Source organism: Eleutherodactylus coqui, chromosome 7 (assembly GCF_035609145.1).
Source record: "Eleutherodactylus coqui strain aEleCoq1 chromosome 7, aEleCoq1.hap1, whole genome shotgun sequence".
Lineage (NCBI taxonomy): Eukaryota > Metazoa > Chordata > Amphibia > Anura > Eleutherodactylidae > Eleutherodactylus > Eleutherodactylus coqui.
In genome coordinates this window covers 197,274,627-197,290,228 of record NC_089843.1, presented here as the reverse complement: position 1 = coordinate 197,290,228, position 15,602 = coordinate 197,274,627, and the positions used below count along the sequence as shown (strand labels likewise).

Below are 15,602 nucleotides of genomic sequence, written 5' to 3'. Positions count from 1 at the left end.
TGCGTGAGGTCCCATATTGATTCGATTGTTTCTTGAATCTCCATGGGGGCTAGCAGGCCAGCTCCCATGTCCTTCTCTTTCCCCTCCGCCGGGGTGGGTACTTGGCTCATTTCCTCTGCCTCCTCAGAGGTGGCACCCCGTGCCCCCTCCTGGACAGGAGGGGGCGGGGCATTCTGGGATGGCACCGCAGGGGGTACTTTCACCGGGTCCTCCGACTTCGTCGGGATCTCCGGTGTTCCCCCCTGCACCACCTCCGAGTACAGCCTGTCACCTGAGCCTTTCCGCCTTTTTTGAGCTGCCGCCGTTCCCCCAGGGTCCTCCGCCTCAGGCACCGCTTGAGCGGGCATCGTGGGAGGGCCTGGACCGGCTTCCTTGGCTCTACTACCTCGACCGGTTTCCCGGGAGGGAGAGCCTGTCCGCCGATCACTCACCCTCCGCTTAATGCTCCGCTGCTCCTTGCCTTCGTTTTGGGGGGGTCCACTTGCAACCTCCATCTCCTCAGGTTCCTCTCCCTGGGGGGGTGTTTTCTGGTCATCTGGCTGCCCCGGCTGCTCTTTGGGTCCGGGTCGCCCTTGCTGCTCCGTCCTCTGTGCTCTGTGGGGGCAAAACGTATAGAGGTGACCAACACCGCCGCAAAAATAGCACCCTTTTCCTTTCTGGCATTTACTCGTCTCGTGATCCGTACCCCCACATTTCTTACAAGTGCTTGCACAGGACTCTCTTTGATGACCGTATTTTGAGCAAATCCTGCAAAAGTCGGGCATTCCCGCAAAGTATAGGTCGCCATTCACCTTGCCCAATTTAAAACGCGCAGGCGGTAAGATCACTCCCCCCGGCCAACTGGGGTCACTTACACACGTGGTCTGGAAGCGCCATTTTGAAGTCCATATACCAAACTCGTTCATAATCTTACCCGTACATCTGACCGCTTTGAAGTATCGTAAAAGAAAGTCCTCAACTTCCTTCACGTCAGTGTAGGGCGAATACATCTTAATCACCACGAGTTTAGTGATGTCGAGGACGTGCTCGACTAACAAGACTCCCTCCAGCTTCGGATCTTTTTTTGTCGATATGGCTGCGACCAGGTCCCGGAAGATGCCTGTCTCTGTCAAGGTTACATCGTAGATCCGTCGCTTCGGGTAGTCTTGTATAGCCAGGATCTCGTGTTTTTGTACGTTAAAAACGCCTTTAAGCACGTCCTCAACCACATATTTCAGACCACGTGTGTCCGCACTATCTGAAAAAGACACACGTATAGTGTTCTTTATCCGCGCATAAGCCGGTATGTCGGTAGGGCCCTCGCCCATTTTTGATATTTGGGAATATCACAAAAACCGCTTTCGTGATGTGGTATGAAAAGCGCCCTCTCCTGGCCTGGAGACCAGAAGAGGCAGGGGGATCGCAACCCGTTTACCCTGGGACTAATCCCTCTCCCTGATGGCAGCAGGCGGGTGAAGCCCACCGAAGTGGGCGATCCCGCCAGGCAAAGGAGAGGGGTACCCGAGTTACCTTCCGGCTAAGACTTCCTGTACTAGGTACACTTGGTCTTAGCCAAAAGGCCGAGAAGCGATAACCCGTAACGGGTTTCACCTGTAGCCCGGTCCGCCCAACTCCACTTCCAAGGCTTGAGGCAACACGCTCAGCCAGCACTCTGGGCGCACCCACAATGCACCCAGGCAGCTGGGAGAGTTTGTAAAACTTTCCATAGCCCCGCCCCACGCCTTCTCAACCGCGCCCAGCCTCACACCCTCAGTCCTTCCTCTTGCACCGTGCTCACGCATCCTAGGCTTGCAGAGCCTGCTGCTGCTGCTGCTGCTGCAGGACTCGTCAGCTCCCTACAAAGGATGGTTAAGCCGGCGATGACACTAGAAGCAAGCACTAGTTTGTCTCTGAAGGTGCGTCGGTCGGTCGGTTGGAGGGATCTCTTCGGCCGGCCGCATTTCGAGTGGGGACGGATGGAAACTTTTTACCTAAAATAAGGGAAATTGGCTTCGGCCCCATAGGGCTTTATTGCCTTCCCCTGGGCCAGCATTAGTAGACCCTAGTAAGGAGAATATTAGAGCGGCATGGTCATCCGAAGAACTTAAAAACATACAGCAGGCCTTTTTTGCCCGCCATACATACATAACTACAGATTTTATATTTTTTTTTACATATATACATTAGATATTCACACATTATATATATATATATATATATATATATATATATATATATATATATATATACACATTATATATATACACATTATATATATATACATATATATATATATATATATATATATATATATATATATACGCACACACACACACACACACACACTCAATCTTAAATCTATCTTTAATCTATATCTACAAAATCTGTAATTTAGAAATAATCCATATCTATATTCTACATAATTAATAAAGATAGATAGATAGATAGATAGATAGATAGATAGATAGATAGATAGACTCACATACATACATACATACATACATACTGTATGCAATTGAGCCAGGTGTTTGGAAGGCTGACGATGTCACTCCTTTGTGATGTCATGAGCCAGGTGTATGGCAGGCTGATGTCACTCCATTGTGATGTCATCAATTTAGAAGCATTAATACCGGGCTTGGCAGCCATTTTAGTCAGTCTCTGCTGCAGCTGGGAGACGGGAGATGGTCTTTATTTCCAGCAAGAAGCTGCAGAACTACCGGTAACTGCATCATTTTTATTTTATTCAATATAGGTTTTATTGGTTTCATGGAGGGGGGGAAACTTTTGCCTTATCTCAAAGCAATGTAAAAATAACTTTGACAATGAAACTTAATAAATCAATTTCGAGTTGAACTATATCATGTTTGTCTGTGATATTTTATAAGGTCTACAAACAGGGGAATGAGGGGAGGGTAAGGGGGGGGAGTGGTAAGGGAGGGTAGGTATCTATGACACGGGAGAAAGAGAAAATAAAACAAAAAGGGGGGGGGGCTCCGGAATTGTTGTTTCTCTTTACGATTGTGGTTTAAACGTGTTACTCACATGTCCCTGTCTGTAACCACTTGGTAAATAGGGGTGAGCTCCGGGCATCTATCCATATCGCCCAGGTGTGATACAATTTATCATAGCCTGACGGCTCATCTAGAAGTCTCATTCTCTCCATACGCTCTATTTCGTGGATCATTGTTATTTTTAGTGGAGTGCATTTTTTATGCAGCACACAAGGGGGAGACAGCGGCCTACCAAAATCTAGTTGGCTGCTGCTGTGGCTTTCTTTTTTTTAAAAAAAGGTAGGTTCCGTTCTTCCATGGTGAGGAATAGGCAGGGAGGTTCCGTTTTTGCCAGCTGGGGAATGCTTATAGGCAAGGCCTTATCCCTGGTGGTGCATGTAACGTCAGACCACGTTTTAGACATGCAGCAGCAGCATTCAGTCAGTGGCTGACAAACGAGCTCCATGCAAGTTTACATTAAACAGACACATTTCTTTCTTTACTGTATTGACTGCGGTCTGTAATCGAGCGGTTGAACTGTTTCTGTGTCCATGCATTGAATAAAGCAATACATCCTTGTAAAGTAGACGTCCGTTCGTTGGAGTTCTTTGCTCCCCGAGTGTTGCTCCATCTCTAAACGTTGGCCTGGATCTTCATGGACGAATACTGCCCATCCCACGTGGAGCGTGTATCTCAGCCCGCGTGGAGTGCTGCAGTCCAATGAGGTATTCCGTGCTACATAGCAAGCCTTGGGCCTGTGTGATTGGGGCTCCGCTGCTGTCTGTCCACTCTGAAGCGCGCATCCGGGGCCGGCCGCTTTTCGACTACCAGCGACTGCAGGTCACACACACAGGCTGGTTGGAATGGCCTAGCATTATCCTGATCCGGAGGTGTAACTTGAAGCTGCGGGGCCCCAGTACAAAGTCTGGAACTGGGCCCCCAAACTATAAAGCTTCATTGATAGCATTGGTTTACAATGTGGGGAAGAGAGACTTTATGGGCCCCCTGGGGCTCCGGGCCCCCTGCACATACACCCATGACCCGAATACGTGGAGCATACAGACGCAGGCTGCCAGGATACACTGTGCCGGCCCGATGTTTCCAACTTGGCTATTAGCGCAGCGGTAGGTACGAACTATAGAGTGCGGCTGCCATATGAACTGGTGTGTGTGTGTGTGTGTTGTTTTGCTTCCAGTTGGACCTGTGCTGTGCACACTCTGGCAGACGCAGCTGCTCAGTGGATACAATGTTGCGAGCAGACGGGCTGAGTGTCAATCAAAGTGCTTGGGTGGTGGTAGCAGCAGCCGCCGCCACAGCTGCGCTGCACCTCTTGCTCGTCGGTTTTGTTTTTCTGCTTTTGGAAACTGTTGTAGGAAAGGGGGTGCACCGGTCCTGGAGGTACTGCAATACCAGGTCAATGCGTGGAGTGGACAGAGCAAGCTCTTTTTCCAGCTCCCTGTTCTAAAAATCCATTTAATATATGGTCCCCAGATAGGGGACGTATCAGATATTAAACTGATAAGAACAGATTTTTTTTTTAAGTTAACATCCCCATCTAGTGGGGTGACTTTATTAACACAAAAAGAGTTTTACAATTCGGTAACATATTAAGAACATTTTAAAACCTAAAATGTTCTTAAAAACAAAAACTCTTTAAAAATACAAATACAAACATATAAAATGGGCACTTGGTGGCATCACAATATGGAACTCCATTCCCTTAAAAGCCATTTTCTGGATAAAATAGGAAAGTTTTTCTTATCTATTATAAAATAATCGTACATCTCGCTAAGACAAATAGATAAAACATCCTGCACCGATAAAACCTCATGTTTGAATAATAAAATATTCCGGGCCTTCCATAGAGCTGCCTTCACGCAGTTGATAATCTTCCATGCCATTATCTTCTCGGTCCGTGTGGGGCACTCCAGACATCCATACAGCACGGTCTCCATCTTTATTCCTTTGTTCCGGGTGATTTTGTGTAGAAGAGGGCTTATTTTAGTCCATATGATTTTAGTAAAAAAACAAGTCCACATAAGATGTTGCACGGTCTTCTTGGCATCCTGGTCTTGGGCAGGCGGCAGAGTTGGTCAGCCCTCTTCGATGCTGGAATGCCCGGCATGGAAGACACTCGTGAACGCAGCTCCAGGCAAGGTCCTTCTGTGGGTTAAAAAGAGAGTTGTCATTTACCATTTTCCATATTTCTTTTGTTCTCTCTTCATTAAAATTACTTGCAGGCGCCATAAAACCACTTTCCTTAAAATCTTTGTATACTTTCTTACTATTTAAAAGGTATTGCACCGTCTTTCCGCTAAAATTATATAAAATCACAATTTTTCCTAAAATTCGATACTCATCCGGCAGGTTAAAAGAATAGGGGGAATTTAAGACTGTGGAAAACCACCCATTTCTGCGCATAAAATAACCTGTGTTGTAGCGGATAAAATATGACCAAAAGTGATTTTTAAAAACAGCGTTAAGACACATGCTAAAATACTTAGTTAAAAGAAAAGCTTTAAAATCAGGGAAATCCTTCCCCCCCATAGGTTTGGGTTTTAAAACTATCTCTCTCCTAAGCTTTTCCATTTTGGAGTTCCATAAGAAGGTGAAGCATGCCTTTGTGATCTTCTTTAGCAGCCGGTCTGGAGGGGGAAACACCAGACTAAGATACAATAAAATAGGTAAGATAATCATCTTTGTTATTAAAACCTTCCCCTCCAGCGTCAGCTGCCGCATGCTCCACATACATAACTTTTTGTTTATTTTTTGTGCCACCAAGTCCCAACTGGTAAAACCGTTGTTGGACTCATTAAAGGAGACCCCTAAAATCTGCACGGAATCAGAAACCGGTACAGGAATGTCCGTTAAAAGCATGTCTCCAATGTTTAAAATGTTGCTTTTACTAAAATTCACTTTAAAACCGGAGGAGCAGCAAAAATACTGAATTTGTTTCATGGTTTTTTGAATTGAGAGGGTGTCCCTGCAGAGCACCGCGACATCATCCATGTACCCCACTACTTTAGCCTCAATACCCCCCCCCACCCGGAAGGGGGGTTCCTCTGAGCTGCTTATCGGCTCGTATTGCACATAAAAGAGGCTCCAATGCACAGATAAAAAGTAGTGGGGACAAGGGACACCCCTGTTTCACCCCGGATTTTAAAAGGACATCCTGCGTCTTAAAACCGTTTACTAAAATCTTACTCGTGCAGTTTTCATAAAAGGCTCTTAGGGACAATAAAAAGCCTTCTGGTATACCCATCTTCTCTAAAACCTTAAAAAGATAAAAATGCGACACTCTGTCAAAGGCCTTCTCAAAGTCTATGGATAAAATGACAGTTTTACCATGCCTTGACTTGGTGTCGCTAATACAGTCTTTTAAAAGGTTTAAATTATCATGTATGGCCCTCCCAGGGACGCCACAGACTTGATTTGGATGTATGATCTTGTGTATTATATTTTTGAGTCTGTTGGCGCATATTTTAGCCATGATTTTGTAATCGGCGTTTAGAAGGGTGATGGGTCTCCAGTTCCTGATATCTGTCTTGTCACCTTTTTTGTATAATAGAGACACCTCACCCTTCCGCCATGACCCTGGGAGGCTCTTGGAATTAAAAACTTCTGTAAAAAGAGAATAAAAATCCTCTTTTAAAATTCCATAAAACGTAACATAAAACTCGATGGGTATACCGTCCGGACCAGGCACCTTGCCTGGTTTAAAACTACGGATGGTATCTACAATTTCCTGCTCCGAGATATCCCGCAATAAAAACCTCTGTGAGACAGGATCTAAAACATCCGTGATCTCCTCTAATGAGTCCTCCATAAAACTTATATCCACACTTTTAGTGTTAAAAAGATCCGCGTAAAAACCATGTACCTTTCCTAAAAGACCCTGTACATCTGTGACTCCATCAAGGTTATTTAAAACGCATTTTTTGTCAGTAACTTTCTTAAAAAAATACCTGGAGCAGGTCTCGTTCTCCTCAAGGTGTTTAACTCGGGAACGGAAAATAATTTCTTTGCCCTTCTGCTCCAGGCATTTGGCGATATCTTTTTTTATATCTAAAACTTCTTTCGTCACGTCAATATCATGCTCTCTCATTTTGTACAGGGTCTGCAGACGGGTGTTTAAATCAGAATAAAAATCCTGTTTCTCCTTGGCTTTGGAGATCCCAACCCTGATAAAATAGTCCTTAATCTTGATTTGCATTTTTTCCCACCACTGGCTGGTGGGAATGTTGGGATCTCTTACCCGTCTGCACTCTTTAAAAAAGGTAATAAAATCAGATAAAATCTGCGGATCTTGTAGAAGGGACACGTTCATCTTCCAGGCATTTCTGGTTCTCCTTCTTGCTCCAAGGTTCGCTTTAAAAAATAAAACCTTGTGGTCAGAGAAGGTATTATTAAAAACATCAGATCTAAAAGGTTGTACCTGGTGAGAGCAGAAGATAAAATCTATCCTGGAGCTGCAGGTGGTGTTGCTCCAGGTCACGCCGGCCTCTTCTGGTAAATGCGGGTTGCATGTTTTAAAAACATCCGTAAGCAGGTGATCTGTTACGATGTTCTTCAGCATGTTTGCGGTTTTGTCATAGTTCCTGCTTACGGAGTTAGAGAACCGGCGTTCCCCCCTTAAAACACAATTAAAATCACCAGCTAAAATAAGGGGATAAGAAGTGTTAATAAAAAGGGGTAAAATCTCCAACATTTCTGCTCTCACCTTCTTTTCCGGAGAACCATAAAAATTTAAAAACTGACATTTAATACCGTTGATAAAAGCTCTGACCAATAAAATTCTGCCTGGTAAGATTTCATAAAAATTTTCAATAAAAACGTTCCCTTTAAAAAGAATGGCGACCCCTGCTGATCTGGACTCGTTAGATCCAGACCAGACTGATGGCCCATGTACCCAATCTTTCTCGTATTTTTTATATTGGGATTTGTGTGGGATGCCGCATTCCTGCAGGAAGAACACGGAAGCAGCAAAAATGGTGAGGTAGTTAAACAGGGCAGCCCGTCTCACTTTACTCTCGAGGCTTCTTACATTAAAAGTGAGACATGAAAGGTCCGCCATCATTGAGTGTGTGAAAGGATGGTGTCGTACACACCCGCGGTGTTCAACTTAAAACCCACACTCTCCGGCTACACCAGAGACCCCGCTGGAGCTCTCATACCCCCCCGCATCCGAATCCACGGTAAACAACGATGATGCTGGAGAGGAACTCCCATCACTCAGCTGACCCCCCAGGGCACCCGAGGCAGGAATGTCCGATAAGTCCCAGATGGACGACATGGGTAGCGTATCAACCCCAGGGGTCGGCAAGTCGGCCTCCTGCTGCTCTCGTTTCCCCTCTGCAGGGGTGGGTACTTGGCTCCTGGCCACCACCTCGGAGGTTGCCCTTGGATCCCCCACCTGGCAGGGAGGGGGAGGGGCACTGGTGGATGGCACCTTAGGGGGACCGTCCGGTTTCGCTGCATCAGCAGGTACTTCCTTAGGTCCCCCCCGTACCACCTCCGAGTACAGGGTGGCCTTGGAGCCTTTCCGCCTTTTTGTTGCCGCTGCGTCTCCCCCGGGGTCTTCTGCCTCGGGTACCTCCGCAGCCGGCGTCTCCTGCGGGCCAGAACCGGCTTCATTTGGACTCCTCTCTGACCCAGGCTCCTGGGGGTGGGAGTCCATCAGCCGCTCTGCAGCCCTCCTCTTGCTACGCCGCTGCTCTTTTGCTTTACCTTCATCGTTTTGGGGGGGTCTGCTGGTGGTATCCATGTCCTCCGGTTCCTCTCCTTGGGGGGGTGCGGTTTGGTCTACTGGCTTCCTTGGCTGCCCTCGCTGCTCCGTATTTCGTGTCCTATGGCGACACTCAAAGGAAAGATGACCAACTCTGCCGCATATATCACATTTCTTTGCCATAGGACACTGGTTGGTCTCGTGCTCTGAACCACCACAATTCCTGCAGGTGACGCCGCAACTGTCTTTCTCATGGCCATATTTTCTACAGTTGCGGCAGTAGGCTGGCATTCCCGCAAAATAGAGGTCGCCACTCACGTTACCCAGTTTAAAACGAGCGGGCGGTAGTTTCAGACCCCCTGGGCATCCAGGGTCCTTAATACACGTGACCTGGAACCTCCATTTAGATGTCCAAATACCAAGCTCATTCATAATCTTTCCCATACACTTGACCGATTTGAAATAGCCACTGAGAAAGGCTTCCACTTCTTTTTGGTCAGCGTAGGGAGAATACATCTTAATCACTATGAGCTTGGTCACATCTAGGACGTGCTCAACCAACTGGACACCCTCAAGCCGTGGATCTTGTTTGGTAGGAATCGCATTGATCAAATCATGGAAAATACCTTTCTGGGTAAAGGTAACATCATAAGTCCTACGCTTGGGGTAGTCCTGTATCGCCAGAATCTCTCGCTTTTGTATATTGAATACACCCATGAGCACGTCCTCTACCACATAACGCAGGCCACGTGTACCCGCTGCTTCATCCGTAAAAACAACTTGAATTGTGTTCTGTATCCGGGCGTATGCCGGTATGGAGTCTGGGTCCGTACCCATGACTCATTTTTCTCTGCGCTTTACAACACCGCTGTTGTAAGTTCTCCACACTTAGCACGAGGCTAAGAGGGCAAGGGGGATCGCAACTCGTTATCTCTAGGACTAGGCCCTCTCCCCAATAGCAGCAGGCGGGTTTAGCCCACCGGAGTGGGCGATCCCGCCAGGCCGAGGAGAGGGGTACCTGAGATACCCTCTGGCTAAGCTCTCCTGCACAAGTGCACTTGAACTTAGCCAAAAGGCCGAGAAGCGATAACCCGAAATGGGTTTCACCTGTAGCCCGGTCCGCCCAACTCCACTTCCAAGGCTTGAGGCAACACGCTCAGCCAGCACTCTGGGCGCACCCACAATGCACCCAGGCAGCTGGGAGAGCTATTAAAACTTTACATAGCCCCGCCCCACGCCTTCTCAACCGCGCCCAGCCTCACACCCTCAGTCCTTCCTCTTGCACCGTGCTCACGCATCCTAGGCTTGCAGAGCCTGCTGCTGCAGGACTCGTCAGCTCCCTACAAAGGATGGTTAAGCCGGCGATGACACTAGAAGCAAGCACTAGTTTGTCTCTGAAGGTGCGTCGGTCGGTCGGTTGGAGGGATCTCTTCGGCCGGCCGCATTTCCAGTGGGGACGGATGGAAACTTTTTACCTAAAATAAGGGAAATTGGCTTCGGCCCCATAGGGCTTTATTGCCTTCCCCTGGGCCAGCATTAGTAGACCCTAGTAAGGAGAATATTAGAGCGGCATGGTCATCCGAAGAACTTAAAAACATACAGCAGGCCTTTTTTGCCCGCCATACATACATACATACATAACTACAGATTTTATATTTTTTTTTATATATATACATTATATTATATATATACACACATTATATATATATATATATATATACACACACACACATATACACACACACATACACACACACACACACACAATCTTAAATCTATCTTTAATCTATATCTACAAAATCTGTAATTTAGAAATAATCCATATCTATATTCTACATAATTAATAAAGATAGATAGATAGATAGACTCACATACATACATACATACATACTGTATGCAATTGAGCCAGGTGTTTGGAAGGCTGACGATGTCACTCCTTTGTGATGTCATGAGCCAGGTGTATGGCAGGCTGATCTCACTCCATTGTGATGTCATCAATTTAGAAGCATTAATACCGGGCTTGGCAGCCATTTTAGTCAGTCTCTGCTGCAGCTGGGAGACGGGAGATGGTCTTTATTTCCACCAAGAAGCTGCAGAACTACCGGTAACTGCATCATTTTTATTTTATTCAATATAGGTTTTATTGGTTTCATGGAGGGGGGGGGGGAACTTTTGCCTTATCTCAAAGCAATGTAAAAATAACTTTGACAATGAAACTTAATAAATCAATTTCGAGTTGAACTATATCATGTTTGTCTGTGATATTTTATAAGGTCTACAAACAGGGGAATGAGGGGAGGGTAAGGGGGGGGGAGTGGTAAGGGAGGGTAGGTATCTATGACACGGGAGAAAGAGAAAATAAAACAAAAAGGGGGGGGGGCTCCGGAATTGTTGTTTCTCTTTACGATTGTGGTTTAAACGTGTTACTCACATGTCCCTGTCTGTAACCACTTGGTAAATAGGGGTGAGCTCCAGGCATCTATCCATATCGCCCAGGTGTCATACAATTTATCATAGCCTGACGGCTCATCTAGAAGCCTCATTCTCTCCATACGCTCTATTTCGTGGATCATTGTTATTTTTAGTGGAGTGCATTTTTTATGCAGCACACAAGGGGGAGACAGCGGCCTACCAAAATCTAGTTGGCTGCTGCTGTGGCTTTCTTTTTTTAAAAAAAAGGTAGGTTCCGTTCTTCCATGGTGAGGAATAGGCAGGGAGGTTCCGTTTTTGCCAGCTGGGGAATGCTTATAGGCAAGGCCTTATCCTTGGTGGTGCATGTAACGTCAGACCACGTTTTAGACATGCAGCAGCAGCATTCAGTCAGTGGCTGACAAACGAGCTCCATGCAAGTTTACATTAAACAGACACATTTCTTTCTTTACTGTATTGACTGCGGTCTGTAATCGAGCGGTTGAACTGTTTCTGTGTCCATGCATTGAATAAAGCAATACATCCTTGTAAAGTAGACGTCCGTTCGTTGGAGTTCTTTGCTCCCCGAGTGTTGCTCCATCTCTAAACGTTGGCCTGGATCTTCATGGACGAATACTGCCCATCCCACGTGGAGCGTGTATCTCAGCCCGCGTGGAGTGCTGCAGTCCAATGAGGTATTCCGTGCTACATAGCAAGCCTTGGGCCTGTGTGATTGGGGGTCCGCTGCTGTCTGTCCACTCTGAAGCGCGCATCCGGGGCCGGCCGCTTTTCGACTACCAGCGACTGCAGGTCACACACACAGGCTGGTTGGAATGGCCTAGCATTATCCTGATCCGGAGGTGTAACTTGAAGCTGCGGGGCCCCAGTACAAAGTCTGGAACTGGGCCCCCAAACTATAAAGCTTCATTAATAGCATTGGTTTACAATGTGGGGAAGAGAGACTTTATGGGCCCCCTGGGGCTCCGGGCCCCCTGCACATACACCCATGACCCGAATACGTGGAGCATACAGACGCAGGCTGCCAGGATACGCTGTGCCTCCCCGATGTTTCCAACTTGGCTATTAGCGCAGCGGTAGGTACGAACTATAGAGTGCGGCTGCCATATGAACTGGTGTGTGTGTGTGTGTGTTGTTTTGCTTCCAGTTGTACCTGTGCTGTGCACACTCTGGCAGACGCAGCTGCTCAGTGGATACAATGTTGCGAGCAGACGGGCTGAGTGTCAATCAAAGTGCTTGGGTGGTGGTAGCAGCAGCCGCCGCCACAGCTGCGCTGCACCTCTTGCTTATCGGTTTTGTTTTTCTGCTTTTGGAAACTGTTGTAGGAAAGGGGGTGCACCGGTCCTGGAGGTACTGCAATACCAGGTCAATGCGTGGAGTGGACAGAGCAAGCTCTTTTTCCAGCTCCCTGTTCTAAAAATCCATTTAATATATGGTCCCCAGATAGGGGACGTATCAGATATTAAACTGATAAGAACAGATTTTTTTTTAAGTTAACATCCCCATCTAGTGGGGTGACTTTATTAACACAAAAAGAGTTTTACAATTTTGTAACATATTAAGAACATTTTAAAACCTAAAATGTTCTAAAAAACAAAAACTCTTTAAAAATACAAATACAAACATATAAAATGGGCACTTGGTGGCATCACAATATGGAACTCCATTCCCTTAAAAGCCATTTTCTGGATAAAATAGGAAAGTTTTTCTTATCTATTATAAAATAATCGTACATCTCGCTAAGACAAATAGATAAAACATCCTGCACCGATAAAACCTCATGTTTGAATAATAAAATATTCCGGGCCTTCCACAGAGCTGCTTTCACGCAGTTGATGATCTTCCATGCCATTATCTTCTCGGTCCGTGTGGGGCACTCCAGACATCCATACAGCACGGTCTCCATCTTTATTCCTTTGTTCCGGGTGATTTTGTGTAGAAGAGGGCTTATTTTAGTCCATATGATTTTAGTAAAAAAACAAGTCCACATAAGATGTTGCACGGTCTCTTCTTCTTGGCATCCTGGTCTTGGGCAGGCGGCAGAGTTGGTCAGCCCTCTTCGATGCTGGAATGCCCGGCATGGAAGACACTCGTGAACGCAGCTCCAGGCAAGGTCCTTCTGTGGGTTAAAAAGAGAGTTGTCATTTACCATTTTCCATATTTCTTTTGTTCTCTCTTCATTAAAATTACTTGCAGGAGCCATAAAACCACTTTCCTTAAAATCTTTGTATACTTTCTTACTATTTAAAAGGTATTGCACCGTCTTCCCGCTAAAATTATATAAAATCACAATTTTTCCTAAAATTCGATACTCATCCGGCAGGTTAAAAGAATAGGGGGAATTTAAGACTGTGGAAAACCACCCATTTCTGCGCATAAAATAACCTGTGTTGTAGCGGATAAAATATGACCAAAAGTGATTTTTAAAAACAGCGTTAAGACACATGCTAAAATACTTAGTTAAAAGAAAAGCTTTAAAATCAGGGAAATCCTTCCCCCCCATAGGTTTGGGTTTTAAAACTATCTCTCTCCTAAGCTTTTCCATTTTGGAGTTCCATAAGAAGGTGAAGCATGCCTTTGTGATCTTCTTTAGCAGCCGGTCTGGAGGGGGAAACACCAGACTAAGATACAATAAAATAGGTAAGATAATCATCTTTGTTATTAAAACTTTCCCCTCCAGCGTCAGCTGCCGCATGCTCCACATACATAACTTTTTGTTTATTTTTTGTGCCACCAAGTCCCAACTGGTAAAACCGTTGTTGGACTCATTAAAGGAGACCCCTAAAATCTGCACGGAATCAGAAACCGGTACAGGAATGTCCGTTAAAAGCATATCTCCAATGTTTAAAATGTTGCTTTTACTAAAATTCACTTTAAAACCGGAGGAGCAGCAGAAATACTGAATTTGTTTCATGGTTTTTTGAATTGAGAGGGTGTCCCTGCAGAGCACCGCGACATCATCCATGTACCCCACTACTTTAGCCTCAATACCCCCCCCCCCACCCGGAAGGGGGGTTCCTCTGATCTGCTTATCGGCTCGTATTACACATAAAAGAGGCTCCAATGCACAGATAAAAAGTAGTGGGGACAAGGGACACCCCTGCTTCACCCCGGATTTTAAAAGGACATCCTGCGTCTTAAAACCGTTGACTAAAATCTTACTCGTGCAGTTTTCATAAAAGGCTCTTAGGGACAATAAAAAGCCTTCTGGTATACCCATCTTCTCTAAAACCTTAAAAAGATAAAAATGCGACACTCTGTCAAAGGCCTTCTCAAAGTCTATGGATAAAATGGCAGTTTTACCATGCCTTGACTTGGTGTCGCTAATACAGTCTTTTAAAAGGTTTAAATTATCATGTATGGCCCTCCCAGGGACGCCACAGACTTGATTTGGATGTATGATCTTGTGTATTATATTTTTGAGTCTGTTGGCGCATATTTTAGCCATGATTTTGTAATCGGCGTTTAGAAGGGTGATGGGTCTCCAGTTCTTTATGTCTGTCTTATCCCCTTTCTTGTATAACAGAGACACCTCACCCTTCCGCCATGACCCTGGGAGGCTCTTGGAATTAAAAACTTCTGTAAAAAGAGAAAAAAAATCCTCTTTTAAAATTCCATAAAACGTGACATAAAACTCGATGGGTATACCGTCCGGACCAGGCACCTTGCCTGGTTTAAAACTACAGATGGTATCTAAAATTTCCTGCTCCGAGATATCCCGCAATAAAAAACTCTGTGAGACAGGATCTAAAACATCCGTGATCTCCTTTAATGAGTCCTCCATAAAACTTATATCCACACTTTTAGTGTTAAAAAGATCCGCGTAAAAACCATGTACCTTTCCTAAAAGACCCTGTACATCTGTGACTCCATCAAGGTTATTTAAAACGCATTTTTTGTCAGTAACTTTCTTAAAAAAATACCTGGAGCAGGTCTCGTTCTCCTCAAGGTGTTTAACTCGGGAACGGAAAATAATTTCTTTGCCCTTCTGCTCCAGGCATTTGGCGATATCTTTTTTTATATCTAAAACTTCTTTCGTCACATCAATATCATGCTCTCTCATTTTGTACAGGGTCTGCAGACGGGTGTTTAAATCAGAATAAAAGGCCCGTTTCTCTTTGGCTTTGGAGATCCCAACCCTGATAAAATAGTCCTTAATCTTGATTTTCATCTTTTCCCACCACTGGCTGGTGGGAATGTTGGGATCTCTAACCCGTCTGCACTCTTTAAAAAAGGTAATAAAATCCGATAAAACCTGCGGATCTTGTAGAAGGGACACGTTCATCTTCCAGGCATTTCTGGTTCTCCTTCTTGCTCCAAGGTTTGCTTTAAAAAATAAAACCTTGTGGTCAGAGAAGGTATTATTAAAAACATCAGATCTAAAAGGTTGTACCTGGTGAGAGCAGAAGATAAAATCAATCCTGGAGCTGCAGGTGGTGTTGCTCCAGGTCACGCCGGCCTCTTCAGGTAAAAGCGGGTTG

At 45.5% G+C, this 15,602-nt stretch overlaps 2 pseudogenes; both read right to left on the bottom strand.

Moving 5' to 3' along the window:
* Nucleotides 1-4,345: 4,345 nt before the first annotated feature.
* Nucleotides 4,346-4,556, bottom strand: LOC136574020 (U2 spliceosomal RNA; annotated as a pseudogene).
* Nucleotides 4,557-12,449: 7,893 nt separating this feature from the next.
* Nucleotides 12,450-12,661, bottom strand: LOC136573906 (U2 spliceosomal RNA; annotated as a pseudogene).
* Between the last annotated feature and the right edge of the window lie 2,941 nt (nt 12,662-15,602).